General features: G+C 41.1%; 1 protein-coding gene across 1 annotated transcript in view; it reads left to right on the plus strand.

Moving 5' to 3' along the window:
• The first annotated feature begins 367 nt into the window (after positions 1 to 367).
• lingo2 (leucine rich repeat and Ig domain containing 2) overlaps positions 368 to 25,659 on the plus strand; it is a 212,066-nt gene continuing 186,774 nt past the window's right edge. Inside the window, exon 1 of the mRNA XM_053879055.1 lies at positions 368 to 935. The gene's annotated coding sequence lies outside the window, so the exon portion shown is untranslated. The remainder of the gene's footprint in view (positions 936 to 25,659) is intronic.

Raw genomic sequence — 25,659 nt, forward strand, 5'->3', positions numbered from 1 at the left:
TTAATTCTGCATATTTATTCCTGCCCTATTTGTTCTGTAGAAGATGGGCGGCGAGGCTTCATATCTGACACGGCTGGAAATGGCACAGCGGTAATTGTCAAAAGCCAAAGATGGAGAAGTGCGTGTGTACGAAGGCGGGAAGGAGAGAAGGACGGAGAAAATGAAAGGGTGGGAAGGTGCAATGTGCGAATGGGAGGGTGCGCGTGTGAGGGAGGGTGAATGCAAGAGTGAGAGTGAGAGAGAGACAAAGCGGGCGAGAGAGAGAGAGCGAGAGAGAGAGGGAGAGAGAACGAGCGAGAGTGAGAGAGCGAGAGAGAGACAAAGCGGGTGACAGCGAGAGAGCGAGAGAGAGAGACGCGATAGAGGCAGAACGAGCGGCTCGCATCATTCCGCTGCTTTCTCAGCATCCATTCTGATATCCACTTCCGGAGGAGCGCCAGCAGCATAACCACCACATTATTGACAGAAAAGGGCACAAATCCAGTGATGAAGCAGGATATCGAGGGGACATATCCCTGACCAGGACTCGCTGCCATCCTCTCTCATCTGCCGAAGGTGTGGAAACTTTCCATCTTGAGGGGGGGGGGCACCCTCCCCTTGGTGAGGAGATAAACAGCGGATACTGAATTCCTTCCTGGCGTCTCAGAGAGGAGCGCAGAGCTCTGGCTTGATTCACTTGTACTGGAGCTGTTGGTCACCAGAGGAGATCAGACACTGCTGGTTGCTCTCAAAGCAGGACAGTTTCATTTTCCTGCATCAAGGTGGAATATCTGTGTGGATACAACATCCCAAAACTGAAGTATATGGTATAGGTGACTCACTGAAAAAGTTCAAATAAGGATTTGAATTTGGTTTTCACTGAGGATTTCTGCCCTTTTGTCTTTATTGATCGCTCAGCTTTGTGGACTATAGATTATCCTGGAGTGTATTTCAAGGTAAGAACAAATGTTTTTGTCCGTATTTAGTATGTTTTCCCATGTGGAAGATAGTCTGGAACTTGTGTCATTTCTCTCAAATCTCTGTTTCCTGTGGGCTGTTTGAAGGGTGCTCCCATCTGCAGTGTGAAATATGTCCTTGTACATCTGCATAGTTGTTCATGTGTGTTTGCAGAGAGCAGAGAATGTCTGAGCAAAGCAATTCGTCTCTCTGTACGATGCTATATAATGGTTTTCACCAGGGGTGGCTGCCAGTGGAAGGGGGGGATAATTGCTGTTGCTGTTTGTCCTCGCCTTCTTCCAACTCTACCAGTCTGTCGCTGCTCTGAATTACTTCCCAACAGTCGCCACATTTTATTCCGACCGGCGGAAGCCTCTTTGCATTTTAAAGGCTGCTTGGTCTCTTTTATCTTGAATCACTGTGGGCTGGTTTTGTCTGACGCTAACAGAGATGTCCTACATAAGAATTAACCTGCACTTTTATGGTGCATGCAAGTTTGTCCAGTGTATGAATCATTTCGCTTTATGTTCCTGAAGGACAAGCACATGACGTGCAAAACAAAGATGCATTGAGAATAATGAGGCTCATTGTTTGTACTCAACTTGAGGGTTTTATCATGTGGCATGACATAGTGCCTCTTGAGATGTTTGAAATGATTGAAAACTGAATGTGATTTTGGATTGACTGATCGAAAGCAACAGTCTGGACGCATGACACAGCCATGTTACATGCAGAGGCAGTGACCGCCGCATGCCTTTTCCCCTGAACATTAACATTTGAAGAGACTGCTTTCTCAGTTCATCCGCTGGTGAGGGGGGGGGGGAGCGGAAGTTAATGACAGCTCCTGTGTCTCCAGTTTTGACCAGCCATATAGGTGGCTCAAAAGACCTCTTGTTCCAGTGCACACGCCTCATAGCAAGCCGTTCCCAAATGTTCGGTTGAAATCACATTTGCATTCAAGAAGAGTGTGCTTGCCTCATCCGAAAAGGATGCAACTGTCTCATGTGCTGTGGCTCATCCATTCATACAATCTAATGAGAACATCTGAAGCCTCCCTACGTACACCACTAGTTCATGTGCGTAAGAGTGGCCAGGATGAGAGCGTAGCCTGTGTATGAGTGGGTGTGTGTTTGTCCAAAGCTCAGAGCTTCATCCCTTTTGATGTTTTATTGAACGTTAACCACGGTTCTACTGACGCACTGCCTCGACACGGTGAAGCGCAGTTAAAGACGCAGCTTCTGGTGTATCCTCTACCCCAAATGATATGCTTTCAGTCATTTGGATGGAGTAAAGGATGTGTAATAGATTTCCTATATGTTCGTTGGTGCGGTGACGTGCGTCTGGTTTTGTGTGGACATACATGCAGGGCTGTTTGGGCAGTCATAGACTCTCTCAGGTGAGACTGCATGGTGCCTGTAATCCTATCCCCTGCCTCTGTTAAGCCCTATACGCCACATTTCTGCGTTATCTTTTCTGCGATTATGGCAGGAGTCAAAGACAAGGTCCTCCATTTTAAGTGGTATCATGCTTCTCCTCAACACAGGATGGACGAGATGGAGAGAGTCAGGCCCCACACGCCTCACGGTTACTCAGCAACATTGACATCTCGCTCCCATTGCACAGAACTGATAAGAAGTTGGTGGAGATGAGTATAAAATATTATCGACAAACTATAGTGAATAATTTTGGTTCTCATTGTTCACCTTTTTCTTTCGGGGTTACAACTTAAAGCAAGTCAGCCTCCTCCATCCCCACCTTATATCCTTAACTGCTGCCTCAACCAAAGACAAAAAAATATGTTTATGGTTTTGGACGCCAGCCTTTTTTTGTTGCCGTACCTGCTGGTATAGATGATGAATTAAGCCGACAACTGAGAAGGACTGTGCGAATGTTGAGCATGTGAATGCATAAAGTTAATTTAAATCTACTTAAAAAAAAAAGTCATTATGAACTCGGTGCTTTGCTTTGAAACTCAATATTAGATAAATATGACTTCCATTCGCTCCATGATGTTTGCCTTTGACAATATGAAATGCTCCTTTACAAGCATCTAAGCACAGATTTGAAGGTCTGAGCGAGACCACCAGCTGGCTGTGAAGAAAGTCTGGTGGTCTGGTCAGCGGCAGACGGATCCCTGGACGGATGTGCGGGCTCAGTTGTCCGCCCCTGGTATCCCTGAAGAGGTGAAACACAATATGCTCAAACAGCTGTCTATAATTGAATGTGATTCGTCATCACGGCATACTGCTGGAAAAGCGAGAATGGGGTAACAGATCTCTCTATGCTTCATTAAAATCTGAAAGATTTATTTACGCTGTCATGTTGAAAAATCATTAAATCCTGGTGCCGTCCTTCTATTAGTCATATCTTAAGTCATTCATTCACGGCAGCAGCCTCTCTTAAGGTCCTTTATGGTGATAACATGTTTACGGTTTATATTCATTTCTGACAGTTGCAGCCATGGATCTTCTACACACATATATCTGCCTGAATCAATCCAATATTTATGGACATGTTTTCGCTCCTAATAAAAGCCTTCAATTTTACATTGCTTTCCTGTAAAGGAATCCACACCATGCGTTCCCCTTTTTTTTCTATGAGATGATTATGCAACACATATAGTCGGCCTGTGTGACTGTATCTTTCATAGCAAAAACGTAGGTCGCAGGAGAAAGATTCAATTATTTCTGGTTTCACCAGTTGGTTAGGGTTAGTTATCCAGCTAAACAAAACTGAACTTTGAAGAGCAATAAATGGCTGGTGGAAATGGAAGTGGCATTGCTTGTTATTTGGCATAACGGTAACGTAAAGAGGGTGCCTCGTTCACGTGAACCGGTCTGCTCTCACAGTGAACTCCATCTGTGTCACTTGAGAGTGCGACCTCCTTCAGCTATCTGCCGATGGCAATGAGTGTCGCACAACCTTTGAGAAAGACCCTTTCTGCGCCTGTCGAGAGGCGCATTAGTCAGGTTCAAAGGTGATGTGGCAGCTAAGAAAGGTAACAGGAGCATGGGCCTCTCAGTGAAGGTGAGGACACAAATGAGAATAACCCAAATATCATTTCACCTCATGTTCTATTGAGTCTATTTTTTGTCAACACAAGATGAGTTGACAATGGTGATCCAGGTTCGGCACATCTGTTAGTAACTCCCTGATCTTGTCGGGTCTTTTAGAACTGAACATTATCGACAGAGAATGGCTCTCATTCAGTGCCTCCTCCATTTCTTTCCCTCAAGCAGGCATTCAGCGGGATTCTTTTCTCTTTATTCTGAGCCACTGACTCTTTCTGCCCACAAACTCTGACAGAGCTTGGTGCAGATTATGGCCGCCAATTCACCTTCTGAAAACGTGATGTTGCAACCCTCTGCACCATACTTCAACAAAGCAGACCTCTGTATACTGGCCTCAAGGGTGAGCTCATAGGTTAAGATCTTGTTCAGATAAAGTCGCAGTGGGCAGTGGTTGCACCCTCTGGAGGTGTGGACCTACTCCGTGTTACTGTTGCCCAACTATACTGAATTGCAGCTTGTGGTTAGTAGTTTTTCTCGGTTTGTTTACTGTGCATGTTAGTAACGCAGTGCTTGGGGATGTGGGTATGCAGTCAGGTGATGTACCAATTCTCGGGCCTTCATGTTTGAGAGAAGTTGATCTGGATCGGTGGGCGCGAGTTCAATCTTCACTGAACCACTGATGAAGATTGGTGTATGAGAAACATTAATTATTCACCTCCTGCTGAGTCTCCTCTTCATTCTCTCTTGTTCTGTCCTGTCAGTCACTAAGTCATCGGACCTGTCTTGCCAACCATCCCCTATATTCTGGTTCCACCACTGCTCTCCAGGTTGGTGGAGTACTTGTTGGTTTGTAGATTTTCTTTCCCAATGTCTGCATCTATCAGACCACTCATTGCCACTATATGGCCTCCGTTTCCATCAGCCTACGTGACTATAGTGTGTAACCCGTAGCACTTCATGATTGTACGTTGTGATTGTTTACGAGTCTACACACTTTGTGATTAGGAGGTGGACTAAAATAAGAGTCCACAGCTCCAGGGTGAGAGAGCGCAGAGCTGCACAGCAAGCACCAGCATCTCATGCAGCTAAGTCAATGACCTGCAGCCCGTCCCTGATTTTCCTTCAGAAGACATAGAAGTCTTGAATCAAACATGGATAATCTATATTTTTTGACTAAAAAAAACAACAGCAGCAGTTCTTCTGAAGATCAGGATGGATGAACACATGCATACATGCATTTCCTCTGCCACTTTATCCTCCAAGGGAGCTGTCCCAATCTCAGCATCGGGGGGCACGGGACAACCTGGAAAAGTTGACAGTTTGTCTCAGGGCAACACACATATATATAACCGTTCCCTCACACGTTCACACCTATTTTAGAGAGCTCAATGAACCTAAACCCCAAATGTATATGCTTTTGGACTGTGGGAGGAAAGCGGAGAAACACGGGTGCTAGCCACTGTTTGGCCCAGAGTGGACAAATGGCGATATAAAAAAAAAATAATAATAATAATAATATGCACTAGTTTGATTTTTTTTAAAGGAACAATATGGTAGACTTTAAGGGAACAGTTAGGAGGACAACAGACTTCCAAAGATGTCATTTATTTCTGTCACTCTGACCTCATTGTCACCTCGCAGTTGTCACGCTCAACTTGAATGATTTATAAAGGCCGACAATAGATTGCCACACAAGCGCTCACTCACTCACCCAAGCACTGGAGTATTTAAATCTAAACAGTGATCTTTCAAGGTTTTTTTTTTTTTTTTTTATTTTGAAAATAAGAATACTTGATATGATTATTATGATTTTTTTTTTCTTTCTTTTTTTTTTTTTCAAACAACCTTTTCCTCAAGACATACTGTTAAGTGAAACTCACAACTTGACAAAAGATTGTAATTCAAGTAAAATGGAAGATAATATTTGGGATATTTATTTTAAATCGTATCGTATTAGTCTATGTCATCTGGAGTTCTATTGTCGTGCTTCCTCATCTTCAGGTAGTTCCCATCAGTAGTTGATGGATTTTCTTCAGTCAAGTCGAGTCACTTCATGTTGTGATTTCTCTTCTCAGGTTTTCAGTCCGACATTTCAGCAGATCTCCTTTTTCGACAGTGAAGTTGCTTCTGTTATTAAATACTTTTCAAAGAACAAGTGAAGTCGATGGTTTTCCAGCCAATTGTCATTGAGATAATTGTTATGGATAACTGACTGTTCGGACTGTGGATGTGAACAAATCTAAAACAAGCGTTTGTTCTACAACATGCCCAAAATAATTCCACATGCTAAAAATGGGATTCAGCAAGGCAATAGTGTGTGTCCTTGAGAGGTACACAATAGTGCACATGCCCCAGTTTGTACTTCTGCTGCAATGACAATGCAATTTAATCCATATCAATTCATCATTCCACTACACTGCCCCAACCGAAAGTTGTACTTTGTACGCTCTAATATCACCCAAACTTCTAAACAGCTTCAGGATGCCTATTTTACTCTGAATCATGAACATTTTAAAGCGCTATTGTAAGCATTATGCATACATGATTAGAATATTCAACAACGTGCATCGTTATTTATTTACCAACTGAAGTACACATAATTTATTTAACAGCCTTTTATATAACAGTTCGCACAGGAGTCTCAGTATCCCTTGGCTACTTCTGTCCTACCTAAGACAAGAACATTTTTCACTTGTTAAAACAGAGGTGACATCATTGCTTTCAATTTAAATGCAGTGCTTTAAAAGATATATACACAGTGGAACCTTGGTTCTCGACCACAATCCATTCCAGACGGCCGTTCGAGAAGCGATTTGTTCGAAATCTGAATCGGTTTTTCCCATTACAATGAATGGAAAAAGAAATAATGCGTTCCAAGCCTTAAAATAGTCTTTTGTAGGAGTGAATGTAGAGTGTCTGCTGCAGGTGCACTGTTCCTCTATGTGTGTGGCCGCTGCATGTGGGAGGGGTTGCCGAGTGAGTGACGTCTCTCCAGAAGTGAAGAGGTGCCCGGTGCGTGTCCAGCTCTGAATGTGCGCTTCTGTGCAGTTTGGCTGTGACAAAGTCATAAACCAAGTCACGCTCTGTCCCAGACTCGCCTCATCCCTGTCCCAGCTCCAGCCCACAACAGGACATCAAACCCTGGAATGATCCAGCCTCGGAGGTGTGGAGAGCACCTCCCCTGTGACACTCTACCACGGTCCAGTGCGGAGACAGGAAAGGTTTTACACCTCAATATGAAGAAAAAACAGTCAGTAAATGTAGCCAACGGGACACGTCTGCATACAGAGGCTGCGTTATACACAATAACAAAGCGCGCCGTGGGTCAGCTGATCGGTCCGCGCATGTTATGTTTTTTCTGGCTTTTTACGGGACCGTTCCAGTTCTGGATTTTCATTCGAAATCCGAAGCGAAAAAATCTCAAAATTTTTGCTTGAACTCCAACTTTTTTCTGTACAATAAGATTTGCAAGTTACCCAAGTTTTATAGTGTGTTATGTGCTGCCATGGCCACATGGTGGAATCGTGGTTAGCACTTGGACTGGAGGCCTTTCTACATGGAGTTTCCTCCCACAGCCCAACAACATGCTCATAAGGTTAATTGAACACTGTAAAAATGCCCCTAGGTGTGTGTGTGCTCTGCGATGGAACGGTGACATGGGGTCTTCCTGCCTCTCGCCCAATGACCCCTCGGACAGGCACCAGCACTTCCACAACCCTGAACAATTGTCCTTCTGTAATTCACTCAAAACTAGGAAGAGAAAAGCATAGTGTGCTTGTGCTGAACCTTAATAAAACCTCATTAGATATTGAAATTGGTTAATGAAATGATTATATCCCAGAAATATCACTAGATTGTTGATCTTGCAGGGTCAGTGCTTTATATGTTTCAAGCCTTGATGACTGACCTCACAGACAACGCTTCCTTGTTTCCACTTTTATTTTTAACTTGTGAGTAAGAAAAATGATTGCTTTCATCTTGAGAACACTCATCGCTGGATATTAAAGAAAGTGGATCAAGGTATGAATATATTAGAAGAAAATTTGTTCTATTAGCAGGCTTGTTTTTCATGTGCTACTGTTTTGAAATCCAGCTTGAACTAGAATCGGCGTCATTGCAGATAACAGAAGAATTGTTTTAGTCGACTGAGACATACGGTACTTCCAACAAATAACTGAGATTTTTTTTTCGATAAATCTGAAATTATCCTGGAGTCACTTGTTTATTTTTAGCCCTGCATATAATGACCACCGCGCTACACTCCTTCACTGTTTCCTCAACCTTCCATGCAACTTGCAACGGTGGTGCCTTTTGTCTGTGGCATGTCCACGTTTCACGTGTAGGGGTGGGGATATGAAGTGTCAGCACGCCCCTATGTGCGGCGATAGTGCAAATGTCAGTAGTCACAGACTTCCTCTGCCTCTGAGGGAAACACACAGTCCAGTCACGCTCACACACTGGGCAGGCTGACATAACCACACCGCTTTTGAAAGCCCTCGCTGGGACACCGAACCTGTTCTTGTTAGTGCAGGTCACCGACCCTGGTCTCCTTTGGGCTCGCAGGGGTCGAGTATTAGTCAAATGTTTCTTTGGTGTTGGTGCTTTTGGAAGCATGGAGGTGCGGACATAGTGCTGGTACTCATGGAGATGGAAGCGGTCTCACAAAACCAGTGGTTTCTCGAGTAGCCTTTTCTTTATTAACTCATTCAGTCACACTTTTTCCGACTGAGAATCAATATTTTTTAGGCTCATACATAAGCCGCACCGGTGCTCTTCTTCTCTTACCTGGTAATGGAGTCTGGACTGTGTCTTCCATATAGGGCAGTCGAGTGAATAGCAGTTACTACAGCTGTCACTTTTCAATCCTGTTTTTCAGAAGTGCTGGCCGTGGTTGTAAGCTACGTCTTTTCCCGGATGCACCTGTTATAGTTTGCAGACGTAATCTCCGTAAGTCACGCAGAGGTTAAGCAGCCTCACAATATTTTGCACTGTGTGAGCAAAGTCATCATCTCTGTAATGTTTAGTCATACGTGGTTTAAAACTGGAACAGAATGGCTACTTATTCAGTGCAGAATGGAGGAACACAGAATTAGAAAAAAAGAAGGAAAGAAGAAGAAGGCTGACAATAAGCCGTGGCTCAGAAAAAAAAAATGTCCGTGTGGATTTGAAGGCAGGCCAGTAAGATGGATCAGTAATTGATCGTTGCTGTTACACAGCACAGACAGGCCCTGGTGGGATTTAAGGATTCATTCAAGAAGAACAAAAAAAAAAGCAATAGATGAAAGAGTATATAAGCACAATAAAAGAGGGAAAACAATGGGCCATGTTTGCTAATAGTCACTGCAAATGGGAACCATGTGAAATTACGTTTTAACAACTGAAGGTTTTATCTTTCTCAGCCGGAGAAGGGAAGGAAAGTAATTCCTCTATAGGCACTCAACAATAAAGCCTGGATTATAGATAGTAACAGTTGGCTGCTCTCCAGTAAGTTCAGCCAAAACAAAATCTCAGTAGTGCTTGTCCTGAACTGCCTTTCCGCAGTCACCTTCTGCTCTGTTCAAGACTGACATGTAAATACTAAAGACGTTTGTAGGAGGCTCTTTGACAGTGTTGCTCTTTTAATTCTTATCATGGTTGTTCCTTACGTCTCATCCCATAGCTGTCAGCATGACAAGAAGCTCTTTAGAGCCTTCACCGTGTATTGCTGCGGATGTAAGAAACGGAAAGGAAGTTGGAAATGCCTTCCGATTCTTAAGTCTCTTGAGTTACCAGCGATGCATTTGACGGATGAAAAACACATGTTTAGTACAGTAGCACAAAAAAAGGGAGAAGTAAACCGATAATCCTGTGTTGGTTACTTTGGCGTCTCCCCCTCTTTTAATGATCTTTCGTAGCTATGTTATTAAACAATGAGCCGCCAACTTTTGAAAAGTCCACCAGAAAACAAGCAGAGGAAGAAGAAACAGCCTCATGACTCGGCTTCATCCATTCAGCTGCACAGAGGAATCGTGGAAGAAAAGCTAACTCCAAGCCAAACGCATGCTTCAACCAAAGTGTCATCTTTTTGGTCGCACTTTGGCTACGGAACAGATGACATGGAGCAAAAAGTGCAAATCCAACACCTTTTCAAAAGGACTTTAAAAGATGAAAGGAAATAACAAAAGCAATCTGCTCCATTAAACTGGTCAGTGGCTTCAAACAACTCACTAACCCCTTGGACCAAAGACACACTGTGCCATTGTGAAAGTACTTTCCCCAAATGGCACACATTATCAGAAAGTAGCTGCTGGACTGTTGAGTGCAGCTGATCTCTGGTCAAGTAGGACGATGGAGCCCCACATTTAGCCCCGCACTTCACTTTATTGATGAGGAGTGGAAACTGCTTAACAGATGCCTTGAGTACTTTTCAGCGGACCATGTTAGAAATGACTGCATGGGGCCTGAGAAATATGCTGTCTGCGTGGGATCTCACAAAAAATAAATAACTAAAAAAAAAATAAATAAAAAATGCAGCCATCATGGCCAACAACGGTGCCAAGGTTGTCAGAGCTGCTCAGCTCGATGGAAGGACCTGAGTCCAATCTTTTGGACACTCCACCTGGCAATGGTTGGGTACAAAGTTACGCAATTCTTCGATAGTCAGACGTCTAAATGAGGAACTTTGATGGCCTACGAAATGCCCTATCAAATGTCTTCAAGATTATTTATTTTATTTTATTTTATTTTATTTTATTTTATTTTATTTTATTTTATTTTATTTTATTTTATTTTATTTTATTTTATTTTTTCTGTGCTTCATCAGATGGTGTGAAGCTTCTTGGAGTCAATATGGTTTTATCTTCCTTCTGCCTTGGCATCTTTATATTCTGAAATGAGATGAAATAGTCAGTCATATAAAAGTAACATCCGACTTATGACCTGCTTGACTTACGTCCACCAGTATTTACGACCACAACCAGTAGTTGCTTATTTATTTTTTTATTTTTTTATTCAATGTCTGGCACCGCAGCCCGGCATTGTGTACGACAGTTACGGCAGCGTTCGACTTACGTTCAATCTGACATACGACCGGTTGGTCGGAACCGATCCCGGCCGTAAGTCGGATGTTACTTGTATTTTGTCCTCTGCGTTTGTGCGTGCGTTATTGCAGAGAAAGAAAATCCAGTTAAGTAAGTGGAGAGGACACCGAGGCAGGTGCAACCAGAGCTGAACCTCACACAGCACAAGCTGAAAACAGCATGTGCCACCAGATGCGGGCCGATGTGACTCATGACTGCGCGAGTCCTTCAACAAAATAAAACAGCAAAAGTTGCTGGCAGGTTTTCTCTTCACGATTATCATTGGCAAAAAATGTGATGATAAACTCCACAAATCATAACTGGACCTGACTGTCATAGTTATTTTCCAACTCATGCCACCCTCTCTCTCTGCTGTCACAAAATCTTCACGATGATGGATGCAAAGGTGGGAGGACAGGTCCGTGGCATTACCCCATTTAGCAGACACAGTACTTTAGCTCAGCATTTTTCACAAAATGTGTTGCCACATTTGAATTTTTTTTTTTTCTGACATTGAATGCAATATGCATGGGCCTCATGTCAGTACGTATAGAATATTTATTCACATTAAACACAGCATAACAGATGAAAGAAGCTTACAGACAGCAGGTGTATTTTTCCTTTGACAAAGAGCAGCATGTGACTGAGAGTAAAAGCCGTTCTCAAACGCCGCTCACAGACTACCTGTCTTCCAGGACAGCGTACATAGTGGTGTCTTGGTCAATTAAGTATTGCCCATTTAATTCAAACACCGACATTTACTTCCAGGTCAGACGCCGCCACCACTGTTGTCAACCACCCTAATTTGTAGCTTTGGACACCGACGTGCTGATGTGAATATAAATCAGTGATGGTGTAAATGTGAAATCCACTTGCACTTAGTCCTCACTGTGCAATGGGAGGCTGAATCGACGAAAGAATTGGACCACCCCTGGGATGGAAATCTCAGCGTCTGATCTGTATCTATCTCCAGAGGCCAAGAACCAAAGGGGGCTTATGCAGCTCTAAAAAACACACATTGAAAACAACAGGGTGTTTTTTTTTTTTGTATTTACAATGCGAAGACATCGATTCACCTCAGGGAGCTTTTGGAGTATTGATCAAGAGAGAACAATCCTAGAGCAGGGGTCTCTGTCTCTCCAGTCCCTCCGAGAAACTAGTCACTGAATCATTACGTTTTTTCTATGAGACATCCTGACAAAGACATAATAATCTGTGGTGGTGAATCATGATTACATCAAAAACAAGTGGGCGATATGCTAACTAGAGTAAATAGAAGCTGGTGCCTGTCAAAATAAAGGCACCACACATCATGTACACAAAGTATGCATTGAATCCCTGCTCCGTGCATTGAGTTCTAGATTCCTTTTCCCTTCTTTTTTCAGTTTTTTTGTTTGTCCTTGAGTCATATTCTGAATTGGTGGGAACAGGAATGAATGCCTTTTGAATTCTTTTGTTGTGAAAGGACTGACAAAATGTGTTTGATTTATATTAAACCGATCTCCATCCATTTTTTTTTCTTCCCCATTTGCCCAAACGGAGGGCCAGAAGCCCTTAGAACTGCAACCTCCATAGTTAGAACAGGCTCTACTTTACACAACCCCCTGCAATAAAGAGTGTTTTTCAAAAAGAAAACATTGTGTGTTTGTGCACACAATTTAGTGTGTAGAGGGAGGAAATGCAAATTACATAACATATTTATCACTGACTGAGTAATAAAACTTTTGTGCACAGAAATTCTTCTTACTGAGCAAGTGCAAACATTGTGAATGTGTAATTGGCCTGTAAGAAGTAGACACCATGTCACGCATCTGTACTGGAGGGAAGAACTGGCAGCGAGGAGCAATACTTTCGCGTCTTATATTTAATAATGTTAGGTGTTTCATTTCATGACTCATGACTCTCCATGGTCGAACATGAGACATGCTGCTTCCGCTCTCCTTTGTCTATCCAAACACATCCGTGAAGCCAAACAGGAAATGTAATTCCAACAGGTGAGCCTCCAACTGCTTGCGCTATCTGACACACCAGGGGCCAGGCCTCCTATCCAAGACCGTCTATTTCCATGATATGATCGGAATATTTACATTCATGCAACATCAACTGGCCTGATGATTCCCTCCCTCAAGGGGGAATGAGATTAGCTATCAGTCTATTGGTAAAATAAATCAAAAATGGATGGATCGATTGCAAGGAGGAGGATTCAGATGAAGACACGTTCTTGCTTGCACCTACTGTGTGTGTCGTGCAGTCAAGGTTTGGAATGTTTGCGCCACTGAGGCCTGTGCGATTAACATTATTTCAAATGCAAAAAAAAAGAAAAAATATACAGAAAAATACACTATATAAATCAGTTTAAATGAAGACATTTATCTACTGATCCATACACTTTTCAGACACACACCTAGGGGCCACTTTAGAGTGACCAATGAATGTACTCATGTTTTTGGACTGACTCACGGGGAGAACATGCAAACTCTGCTCCGACCCTGTTATCAAAACAGATGCTACATGTCAATATAAAACGCTCATATTCATACGCATGTGCACGGGAAATCATGAATTATGTAGACTCCACATGGGGGACCTTTCACATCTCCGAGTGTTCAACAGCAAGTAATGAAATTATAATACATGACCGCACCAGGAAGCCCATCAATATGTACCGTTATGCTTATTACAAAAGAAAATGGAAGTGCTTCGATTCCACTCGGCTAATTAACCAACTAATGTTCTAAGACACACATAAAACAGAGGGCACTTTTTTTTTCAATGACCATAAAAGCAAGATAACAGTAAAACTCCCATGGCTCTAAACTGCCGTGGTCAACAAGAGTCATTTTCACTGGAGGAATATAAAAGGAGCTATTGTGGCATTTCTGGTCAGATTTTCAAAAGTCCCCTGAGATACCTTCTGAAAATATGACCAAAACCTGCCAAGGCCTGTTTAACTTGGTCATTAACACGTCTGTCGATGTGACTAATACAGTTCAACATTGAGTAAATACGACAACAAAAGTATTTTTCGGTAGACAAGCTTGTTAAGCTCAACTGTGTCCAATTGAAGCTGGGCCGGCTCAGCATTAGTCTTGCATCTTTTAGCCACTTAAAGCTCTGGCTAAGGAGCAAAAGCCAATCCGCTGTGCAATCTTATTTCTTGCTCTGTCACTCTTACTTTGTCTCTCCTGGCTTCCCTCCTCCAATGTTCTCTTTGGTTGCTTTGCCACCCCCAGAATGATATCAATACTGAGAACATTAAACTTCCCACTTTATTGAAGCAGACATTGGAGTGTTATGTTATTTTAATTTCACTTCAGAATGGTGTGACTGGCAGGCAAAGAAACACAAAAGGCATTAATATTATACGGCCGGGTTCATAATTCAATATTGTAGAATGTGAAGTGTAAGTCTTCCACAACAAAGAAAACAAGACAAGCGTTCGCTCAAACAGTATGTAATATAAATCATAATCCACCAGTATTGGTCATTACCATATAATACCCCTGTTAGTGGTGCACTCCAGTGGCTGTCATTTCTGTCCGCGTACTCTGTGGCCTTGGTTCCATTTCTCTCAGATGAGTTGACACCCATCTAATCCCATTAATGTTTGTGACTTTGTACTTTCATCTGTGGTGGGCAAAAAAAAAGTCCATATAAATAATGTATTCGCTGGTTGTACCCACCCCTGGATCAATGGCAATACAAAGACCATCTACAAAGACGGTTGGCTCAAGGCCATATTTGATCACTTCCACTGTGCACCATCACCGCTCCCTTTTTGGCAGCCCACTGAGACTCAATTATTTCCAAGTGTTTGTAAGCTATTGTTGAAAGAACACGGAGTGAATATTTAAGCTTGGCGAGGGTGAGATGGCTTTGATGAGACATGAAGGCAGCAGATGGATGATAATTGTGACGTGTTAAACCGGAAAAGGATGAGGAAAAAAGACAAGGATAAGAGCATAAAATGATGTGCAACATCTTATCATTACTCGGAGGGATGCTGGTGAGAGTTGTAAACACAACTGCAGGAGTGCTTCTGTTGAATTCATGACAGAAATAAAGAAGCATTATTCAGCACTTGAAAGCTGCTAAGAGCAGGTCATCACATCTAACCGATCAGTAAGACTCTGAGTGCAACTCTAATGGACTCTGCTAACAAGAGAGTACATTAACTATTTTCAGGGAGCAAATCAGCTCAAGCACACAAAGTGTCCAGATTATTTCCTCCCGTGCTCCAGATTGCTAATAAACAATGGAGCACTCTGTTTGAGGAACATGAGCCGAATTAAATTTGAAGTGATTTCATAAAATTACGTTGTTGTTTTTTTATAGTGTAGATTTAATTTTGTATCCTGTTACTTTTGTCTCCGTGACCCTCCACGCTCATGAGAGGAAATCACATTATTGCCAATGAGCAGTGCCATACTTCTATTTACATTACTGTATGTGTGTGTTTATTAAACATCACCCATTTCTGGGTAAACAGACTGATATGAGTTTAAAACAATAGCGTTCTACAGCAGCCTGTAGTGGACAATAATCTTGCAAAGTTTGAAAAACGGCGTCTGAAATCAGAGGCAAAGAGGAGAATTATGGATATGTAGCAAATGAAACAGAAAATGCTTGGCAGCAATGACACAAAATGCATACGCAATTGAACACACAGAGCAATATTATGTATGTAGAACAAAGGATAATGTGGAGGTCAGAGCACTCACACAGAAAATAAAGAGTCAGAGGAACTCAGACAGGGCTGAATCAAAACAGGGAACGGAAGCACATGGCAGTCAATGCTTTTTTTTCTGTCTACAGCAAAAGAATGCAATGGACATCTTTCTTGTCATGATCTGGATGGTGGCAACGCACCAGAGACTGTGGCAGATTTCGCCAGCTACTTCTACGGCATTGTAAAGCAACTGCTTCCTAAATACTCCGTTGTGACTGTGTACGGTTATTGCCACTTACAGATGGGTTTAGAAGTGGTTTTGTGTACTTCTGCCAGCAGTGTGTGAAAATGATTTTTGGATGCTTTTGTTTCATCTCCTCAATTGGCGCTCTTGTACGTGAAGTGAGTTCCTCTTGCTGTGCACCACACTACTTGTCAAATCTCATAATCACTGTGTGTGATAAGATCATCTGCACTTCTGCACTTCTGTCTCAAAGGTGTTCGCAATATTGTAAATGGCAAAAGATAGCTTTTATCGACGCTGTATCATGATCTAACTCTGCGTAGGGATGGGAAGATGCTTACAGCACAAACACTTTGGGCTTAATTCTGTGTGCAAGACATCGTGGGTGACATCGGTGTGAAGACAACATATGTCCATGTTTGACCTCGGTTGTATGAGATTTTAATTGAGATGTCATATGTACACGAAGAGAATGCTAGGTCTGAAACATATTTAATACGATTCACACAGATTCATGTATAACTATTTAAATTTGCTTTCACGCAGAACTACATACAGTACTCACAAAAAAAAGCTTAGATACCTCGCTGCTTGCAAGGGTGGGGTCACATCAAGTGTCTCATAGTTAAATGAAGTGCATTTATTCACCAACCCATGATCTTTCCCTTGACTCCAGTGACAAGAAGGCAGCCATCGAGATGCATCAGCAACTGTGTGTTTATTGCAACATTGTACTACGTTGAGCAAAACCAGGAGTTCAGAGGGACGCTCATGTGTGAATGATCTATCTGGGTATCATCTAGCGCTCACAACACATTTCCAAGGCAACAGAAAGATATGAATTTTTGACTGATCACTCAGAGTGAAGTACAAGATTAGGTGCCCCGGCTGTGACACTGGTAACACCCACTTCATGAGAGTCACACAGGTACAAATCGGAGTGGTAATGATAGAACCAGAGACTGTTCGGAAGATGGAGGTAATACAGTTATTATTTGTTTTAAGGTGACTGATGTATATTTTTTTCTTGGTTTTTAATGTCTTAATGTTGAAGGATAGAATGCAAATCACATAACAATTTTACAGTTTCTTCCTCTGAGGGGTTGCGTAACCAATATTATTAGATAAGCACTGTGTTTATGAAAGATTGTGCCTATTTCACTGTGTATATTAAGATGTTTTACTCGCTATATAAAGCACACAAAATGGCCTTGTGTTTCAATCGCAGTGACTATAACGGCACACATAAGTTGCTATACATACCAAGTGACATCATAAGTAATTTAGTGAGGAGCACTCCCGATCTTTTTCCCCACGTGCAAGCAACTTTTTGCTCCGTTGAACACCTGTGCATCACAATGCAATGGAGAAGGCGTCACCATAGGACACACGAGAGTCACTATTTGGCCTTGAGAGTGAAAATGGGTCGAGTGGGAGTTGAGTGATCGCTGGATTTTTTGGCAACGTTTGTTGAGGATCGCAGAATCTGTCAGCCAACACAGCGTGACGTCATTTCCGATTTCGATTAGTCCGGCTCCAGAGTGGACATTGTTTATTCGTTGTTAGAGGTTTTTTTTTTTCTTCTTCATTTGTTGAGTGGAGAGTGTTCATATGTTCTTTGTTATGAGTTTGAGTTTATTAATTTATAAAATAAAATAAATAAAATCAATAGAATAGAATTAACATTGCTTTCAGTACCATGGACAGCGATTCTCAGCAAAGCAACACTGAGAAATCACAGCTGCAAAGCGGTAGTTGGGGCGGTGTGTGTCATTAAAGGAGACATCAGCCAGTCATTTGTCCACACAAGTACACAATTGCAAGCAGTCAATCAAACTCCTGTGTCTGTCTCGGCCTCTAACAACGACGACTGTGTCAACAAGAGAAAAGAAAAAAAGTGCAATGTTGTTTTAAAAAAAAAAAAAGTTTTAACTTGTGATCATGAAATCCAGGTATGGAAAAAATGAATTATGTTTCAGTCACATATATTATGATTTGAATGAGTGCATGCTGGACCACTATGTAACAAACATTTTAGCAAGATTTTCCCACTTAAAAGCAACAGAAGCAGTCAATGTCCTTCAATGGAGGTTCATACTGGAACAGGGTGTTTTAGCATTGAGGACAATTTAACCATGTTTGCTTAGAGGGAGAGTGGATGCCCTCAGATTTTCTAAGGCTTACTTCTAAGATCCTTTGTGGTTTGAATGAAAGCTGTCTGACCCTGTGATCTGCTAGCCTCTCTGGGAGGTAATGACATTTGGCTTCAATTGACCTTTTGAGACTGTGCTTTATCTGAGGCTGTCACTTTTCTCTCTTGTTTCCAATATTCAACTCAAAGAGGTAGAGCACCTCTTCATGTTCATGTCATTCCCAAGTCATCCCAAAAATGATGTTATATTTTCATGTCTATACTGACGTTTTTCAAATTCCTCGCAGGGCCATATGCTGAACTGGTAAATGTATTGAGGGGATGAATAGAAATGAAGTCAAATATTTGTATTGTTTAAAGCCACTACAATAGATCAGCAAAATTAAATACACTGGTTCAAAAAATTGACTTTTTTTTTTTATTTTAACATCATAATGTTGTATTATTTTTATGAGCGCTATGTCCTCAGTATCATGCTCTTAAGGCAACATTAATGTAAAGAGCAGTTATTATAATTTCCCCACGTTGTGTGCTTTTAGTGTACATTATCATCAGATAATAAATAAGAATGTACCACCCTTTCATTTTATTTGGATGCCTCAGCAGCCATGAGTCACCGTGAGAGATTCCTATTGCACCCGAGTTAACCTTGCTAACAATAAGACATACATTTTACATACAGAGTATGTACATATATACATACGTACATACATACAGTAGTTTCCCAATTTGTTATGAATAAAGTTTGTCTCAAATGGCCCAACTGCTAAGACTGTTTTGCTTTATATTTAACATGCACACACAGACACTGTAGACCCAACCAACCGTCCAAGTTCCACTGAAAGTGACTTTAGTCACATCCTTAAATCTCCAAGCAGCTACTTTGTCCAAAGCCACAAAACAGTGTGGATTTAATCAACCTTGAGTGCATTTTGTACTCTGAGAAGTTCAGATGACCCAGATGCATTTTTAATAGCAGGTCTGAACCCAGATCAACTCTCTTGGTTGTGTAATCACCATCCAAAGTGGAAGGAGCAGACAGATCACGTCTGGGTCTTGAGTGGAAACAAAACACTCCTCTTTCGCTTCCCTCTTGTCCTTTTGTTGAATCAATACGTACCTTTTTTTTTGTTTACACTACTTTGATTTGAGAATGAAGAAAGTCGAGACTGGATTTATGCACATCTTGCTTCTGCAGTTATTCAGCAAATTGCAACCAAACTAAAATTTTTATTTTAGTTTTTTTAATTTTTTAATTTTTTAATTTTTCGGGCTAGTATGTTGGTCAAAATAATATGGTTATTGACTCTTTATGTGCACTATTGCTTCTGAAACACCTATGTTAAATGATGTATCATTTCATGAATGTACAATACGTAATAGTCCCAACAACGTTTTAGTCATTCTGATGCAGTGTGTTTCATGTGTGTAGATACTACATACTTCATCCTTACGACAGGGCAAGTATAAAAAACCAGCCTGGCTGTGGTGTAAAGTAAGCAATCAAAAACCAATGTGCAGTCGGAGAGTGCTTGCCACATTGACCGTGGCGGACTCATAATTACATGCACAGCTTTTTTTTTTGTGCTTGTTTTATGATTTATTGCACCAGAGCAGCTGTCAGAACTCAGGCTTCACTGATTGGCTCTTAAGAGGGAACGTTATTAAAATGCATGCTCAACACCAGTAGTGAACGCGCCGAGCCGAGCCAAGGATCTGGGTTTTAATCTTTAACCGGTGTTAAAGCAAGGCAGCTAATTCTGCACAGAAAACAAATGGATGGATTTAAGGATTTCCATCGCGGCCTGCTGTTTCTCAAAGTGAAAATGTTGTTTAAGCTAACCGCTTAGAAAGAATGGGCCAAACTTTTAAACTAAATACATTGAGTAAATCGATTGTCGACAAGACCTCTTCCAGTTAGGTGTCACTGAAACAGAATGGAAATATGTAATGGAGTCACCAAAAACATTGGATGCCATTACAAGTCAAGCCAACTTAATACACATTGCTTCATACACAGACTAGACTTCAAGACTTTCAAGACCGCCAAAGTACTGTCTGAAAAACCACTACTATGTTTTTTTTATTACCTTGCATTTGGTGACTAAATTATTTATAATTTTCTACGACCTACAGAATAACATAAAATACTACAAATTGTTGATTCATTGCAACAAATGCAGCCACTGGGGTATACATGGTATTTTGCACCTTGCAAAGACACATAGTTTTACATGCTCTCCTAATAAATCACTATTCAAACCACGCACAAACCACTTTCTTTTTAGATGTAGAAATTGAGAAAACCTCTTAAGTCTTAAGTTGTATGAAAAAAGCTGTACTATATTGTATAAATTTAAGGATACAGATAAATGTATGGTTGTAATATCGGTCCACAAATTTGTGTTTGCGGTCTGGCACAGTAATGCCTAATGGAAAATAAAAATAATAATAAAAATAAAAGCAATTCATACCAAATATCTAGACATGAGAGCTGCATCAATTGAGAACATCTGTCCTAAATCTGCATTGGTCATTTGTAGCTATCAATTGTCAATCTATGTCTGATGCTGTTTGCTGCTGTATTTGAGTCAAGGTCATGGCAATATTTTATTTTATTTTATTTTATTTTATTTTTCGCTCGGGCCAACATGTAATGCTCCATGTTGATTTTTCACACATTTGGGTTTTCCACGCCGAACTCCACTACATCCAGTGGAACATAAAGTTGTAGTCCTTGTAATAATACACTCCTGATTGTAAAGCAGAAAAACGAATAATGGACACTTTCATTATCTGTTTGCTGTCCTCATCACAACAAACCGTAAAATGGAGCGAGTTTGTTTTCTTAAGTGGCCATGGAAGCGCTTTGCTTGTGTAAGCAGAGTACTCCTGTTCAAGTCATTAAACTTTACAGCAAATTTCCGACGTAAATTCAGTGAACATTTGCAATTCTAGCTTGTAGGTTAGAGGAGTAGTACTAGTCCATTGACGCAGGTTGGACACCAGTTAGCCAAACACATTCATGTATGTTCAGTCAAACAAAGAAGCGAACACACACAATTATCTGTGTAGCAGAGCAGCAGCTCAATAAGTGCCTTGTGTTACACTGGACGGTGTGTTTGAGCTAGAAATCCAATGCTTCGTTGAGAGTGAGTGATTATTCGACCTTGAGTCTCCAGCAGTTGGGACTCATTGAACCTTTATTGCCGACATCTTACAACGCTGAAAGAACTTGAGGTTTACACCGAATGGAATCGTAAAGTGAAGTCACTCCTGTTGGAGAAGGTTTCAGTTTTATTAGCCTGCCGTTTCCTGACATGGAGTTGATTAAAAAAAGAGAATATTTATGGCGCCAGCATCACAAAACAAGTCATCGGAGGCCTCATAACTGCAGCAAGCCTGACCGTAACTAGCATAATGCCCATGTGTTGTCAAAATATGTGATCCTGCTGAATCCATGAATGGCCTGTTCAATTCCAGAGAACGGCCTTTATCAAGCGAGGGATAAGATATAAGTTGGTTAGTCCGCTTGCAATTACACACAGCCATTAGCCAGTTTCCTGAGTTAGCCTTCACATTAAGAGTGAACATTGGCTGAACCAGAAAAAATATAATATTGATCTTGACTTCAGAACACACACCGAACACGTTTGTCTTCCTAGCTAACATAATGCTTTCCAAAGCCTGTCACCCTCAACCTAGCCGTCTAAAATGGCTGACCTTAACTTAACCTCTCGCTTAACCAAACTAAAACCCAAGTTTAATAACCCAGCTACTTTGCAGTTTTAACCCTCAAAATGGGGTTTAACCATGTTTAACCAAGTTCACCAAGTTAACCAAGTTAACAGCCAATATATATATATATATATATATATATATATATATATATATATATATATATATATATATATATATATATATGGATATATATATATGGATATATATATATATATATATATATATATATATATATATATATATATATATATATATATATATATATATATATGTGTATATCCATATATATATATATCCATATATAATTCTCCACAGAAATTCTCCAAATTTCTGTGGAGAATTCACTCTGAAACAGCCCACAATCAACTCATTGAACCTTAGACTAGAGTGCAGGCACCTGAAGTTTGTGGTTTCTCAATAGGTTGTGTCTGGTAGGGGAAGCGACCCACAGCTGGGAATCTCAATCATTTTATTGAGCTTCCACTTCTACTGAGCTGTATTTGATCAACAGCAAACATGGTCTCTTGACATGTAAACCTATCAATGAATGTGTTCTGGAAAAAAAAAAAAAAAAAAAAAAATCCTGGAAAATTTCAACATTCATCAACAATGTAAAAGCACTGGGACTGTATTGTTGTGCTGTGAGTGACATAATATTTTTGATATTGTTTTGTGTTTAAGACTTTGCTTTTCGTATAATAAATACCGATCACTGATACCGATCATATGGATTGACAATGAATTTGTTATCAAAATTATGACAACTTCTGTGTACATTAATCTTTACATCATTTGAATTCAGTAACATTCATAACATTTTAATACACCTCTTCAAGAAGGCAAAAGAATAGAAAAAAAACCAAAACAAACTTTGCTCACAAATATACTGACAAAAGAACAAGTGAAATACATTTAATTCGAAATAAGATGTCGCAGTTTGGTGAATCTCTTTGCTCTGTCCGTGAAATATTCACATACTGGCCGCTTGTAGCGGGACTCTCAAACTTTTCAGATTCAGGTGGCCAATGAACGCTGCACTCGACTCCAATACGGCGACGGATTCGGTCGTTTCAGCCACCCTAAGAAAGGCTGGTCATCTTGCTTGGAGAAATGAATCATTATTTCTTACGCAATTTGTTTAGGGTTTCCGAATGTCACTCTCGCACTTGCGGGTGTCAGCCTGCTACTGAGGAACCAGAGGTAACACAATTTCCCATGATATAATACGCTGATATTGTAAAGAGAAAGCTCTAGACAGTTTGGTTGAACACTCGTTGAAATCTGCCAAAATCCAACACTTTACAAGAAGTGAAAACTTCACCACTGTCTTTGGATCACACTTAGCACTGAAGCGTCGTCACGATGACGGTCGGAACCGGCGCTCAATACTTTGACACCTTGGTCAACAAAGAAATGACCAAATAAAGAAGAAAAGCATGTGATAAAAGGGTCGGAAAGTCAAAATCATTTCAACTCGAACCGCTCCTGCTCGGTCACCACATGACCCAGCAGTAAGCCGCGGAGTCTGTGCTGACAGTGGCGGAGTCTGTTGCCAGATTTTTCTCAGTGCATGCAGAAAGAGGGAGTGGGTTGCCAGAATTTTATCAGCGGTCTCATTGAGTTAATTTCACCTCAGCGCTGCATTGCATTGTCTAGTAGCAGTGAAGATTGTTGCCTTTTTTTTCACTATTTGGTCGAATTTTGACACCAAATGTTCGGTGCATCCCTAATAAACACAGTGTTTTTAAATGGACAGCGCCACCTACTGAGCGCTGAGGATAGGGGCGCAGCTTTATCATCAACCCAATCACAAGCAAATATAACATGACTTGGGATGAACTGAGAAGTCACTGAACAGAGCCGTCGCTGAAAAAGGTTTCTGCTCACAATGAAATTTAACTCACACTCTGAAACAAAAAAATAACTATCATGTAATAACGCCTGAGTGTAGTGAGCAAACAGCCCTCATCCATGACGACCCACGGCAGCAGTGTGAGTTTTCAGCTTTAATTAAACAAGTAGCTTTGGAGGATGTAAATGAATAATGGAAGCAGTGGATGGATGTGGGCGACATCTGTCCAGGCTGGTGGGAGTTCAGTCTCAGGTGGTCTGGACCCCAGATGGTGTCTGAAATGAGGACAGCGGAATGTGAGAAGAGCTGGTGAGAAAATTCAGAATTAAAGAAGAGGGATGAGAGGATGAGCAGGAACAGAGTGTGAGTGAGGTCAGGACGTGTTGAAAAAGCTTTTTATATATGTTGTAGAGTGTTTCCAACACATTCTTGCAAATGGAATCCAATGATTCAATTGAATTGAACTGAACTGAATGTACAGTGCTGTACAAAACAATGGAACACTCTCTCCTCTGTGTGTATGAACAGAAGGGGTCCCATGACCCCTGCATTATTGTGAATGCATGAGAATGTAATGTGTAATTTTCCTGCCCATGCCTCCATAACCAGAGTGATGTGAGTTCATATTTCGTGCACGCAGCCTTTACACTGTTCCATTGTTGTGTGTGCAGATTTACCAAGAACTCAGCCAGTTACACATTGTTTTTTTTGTTTTTTTTTAATAACAGAAATGTTGATGTAAGGAAATGCAATTCTGTTTTTTTAAAACTGGTGATGGGCAGATGAGGATTCATGAAACACTGTCTTGACTGAGTAGGTGGCACTCTTGGTTAATATATGATGTGAGGTGTCATTGTAATGGGAGTCGATAGTGCCTTATTGTGGTCTTGGAAAATGAGTATACCAGGCTTTAAAAGGTTTGGTGAAACAGTAATGATGGTTTGATAAGGTTTCATGAAGCAGTTCGCCATTTTCAGAAGCCACTAGATGGCACCGTCTGCTGTATAACCTTGGACTTTGAGCAACACCGAATGAGCTCTGACATTTGGGACAGTGGCCACGGGTAAATGCAGAGAGTAGCCTGGCGAAGACAATATCTCGATTAGGCTGCTGAGACATCATGTTCTCCTGGTGTGCAGTACAGCATTGTTGGTCCAGAATCAACGTATTGAAGCAACAGTTCAACCATATCACCATTTTGGAGCTGTCATCAACACGTTTTTTTAGACAGGTTTCTGGATTAAACTTGCAAATTTCTAAATAAAATAACAATACTAATAGTAATAATAATACTCCTGATACTCGGGGTTTGGGGGTTTTGCACGAGTAATATATGTTGAGCATCTAAAGCACAGTTGTGCATCTGTGTGTCCTACTAACTGAAATAAACAAGGGAATAAAATACATTTAAAACACCTCATAGTGCTGCAATAGCCTGCTCATTTGTGACAGGGATGGATATTCAAGCCACTGTCAGGGAAGTGTTAATGAGGATGGAAGCGAAGTGGGGACACAGGGGTTATGGTACGGTTGAGGTGGCAGAAGGCTTCCTGCCTATAACAAAGGTCCTCCTGTAATATCTTGGCAGGGATTGGATCGCTTGGCTGTGGGCACCTAAAAAAGCTCCAGGCGACTTCTCTCGACTCCTGCGGTTTTTCGCTCCATAAATAACAAGGGGCAGAAAGAGGTAAAGACAATGAGCAGCCGAGGACAATGTGGAAAGAATGCTCAGCGTCTGAATAAGGAACAGACATTTGGTAGTCCTGAAGACAAAAAGAGGCAAATGGTGATTTGTTGTTTTGAAGAGAAGCAGATTGGGGATGAATAGTAGCATGACATTGGGAGAACAAAAACAGAGAAAGCTGCTGTGAAGTGATAAGGCAAACAGTTTAGAGGTATGCAAAGAAATAACTCGATTCTCCATCCACCCTGAAAAGAGGATTTAAGCATATTTTGTTCATTATTTCAACCAGTTTATTCGGCGCGTGAACCAAAA

Source organism: Synchiropus splendidus, chromosome 11 (genome assembly GCF_027744825.2).
Source record: "Synchiropus splendidus isolate RoL2022-P1 chromosome 11, RoL_Sspl_1.0, whole genome shotgun sequence".
In the NCBI taxonomy this organism is placed as follows: domain Eukaryota; kingdom Metazoa; phylum Chordata; class Actinopteri; order Syngnathiformes; family Callionymidae; genus Synchiropus; species Synchiropus splendidus.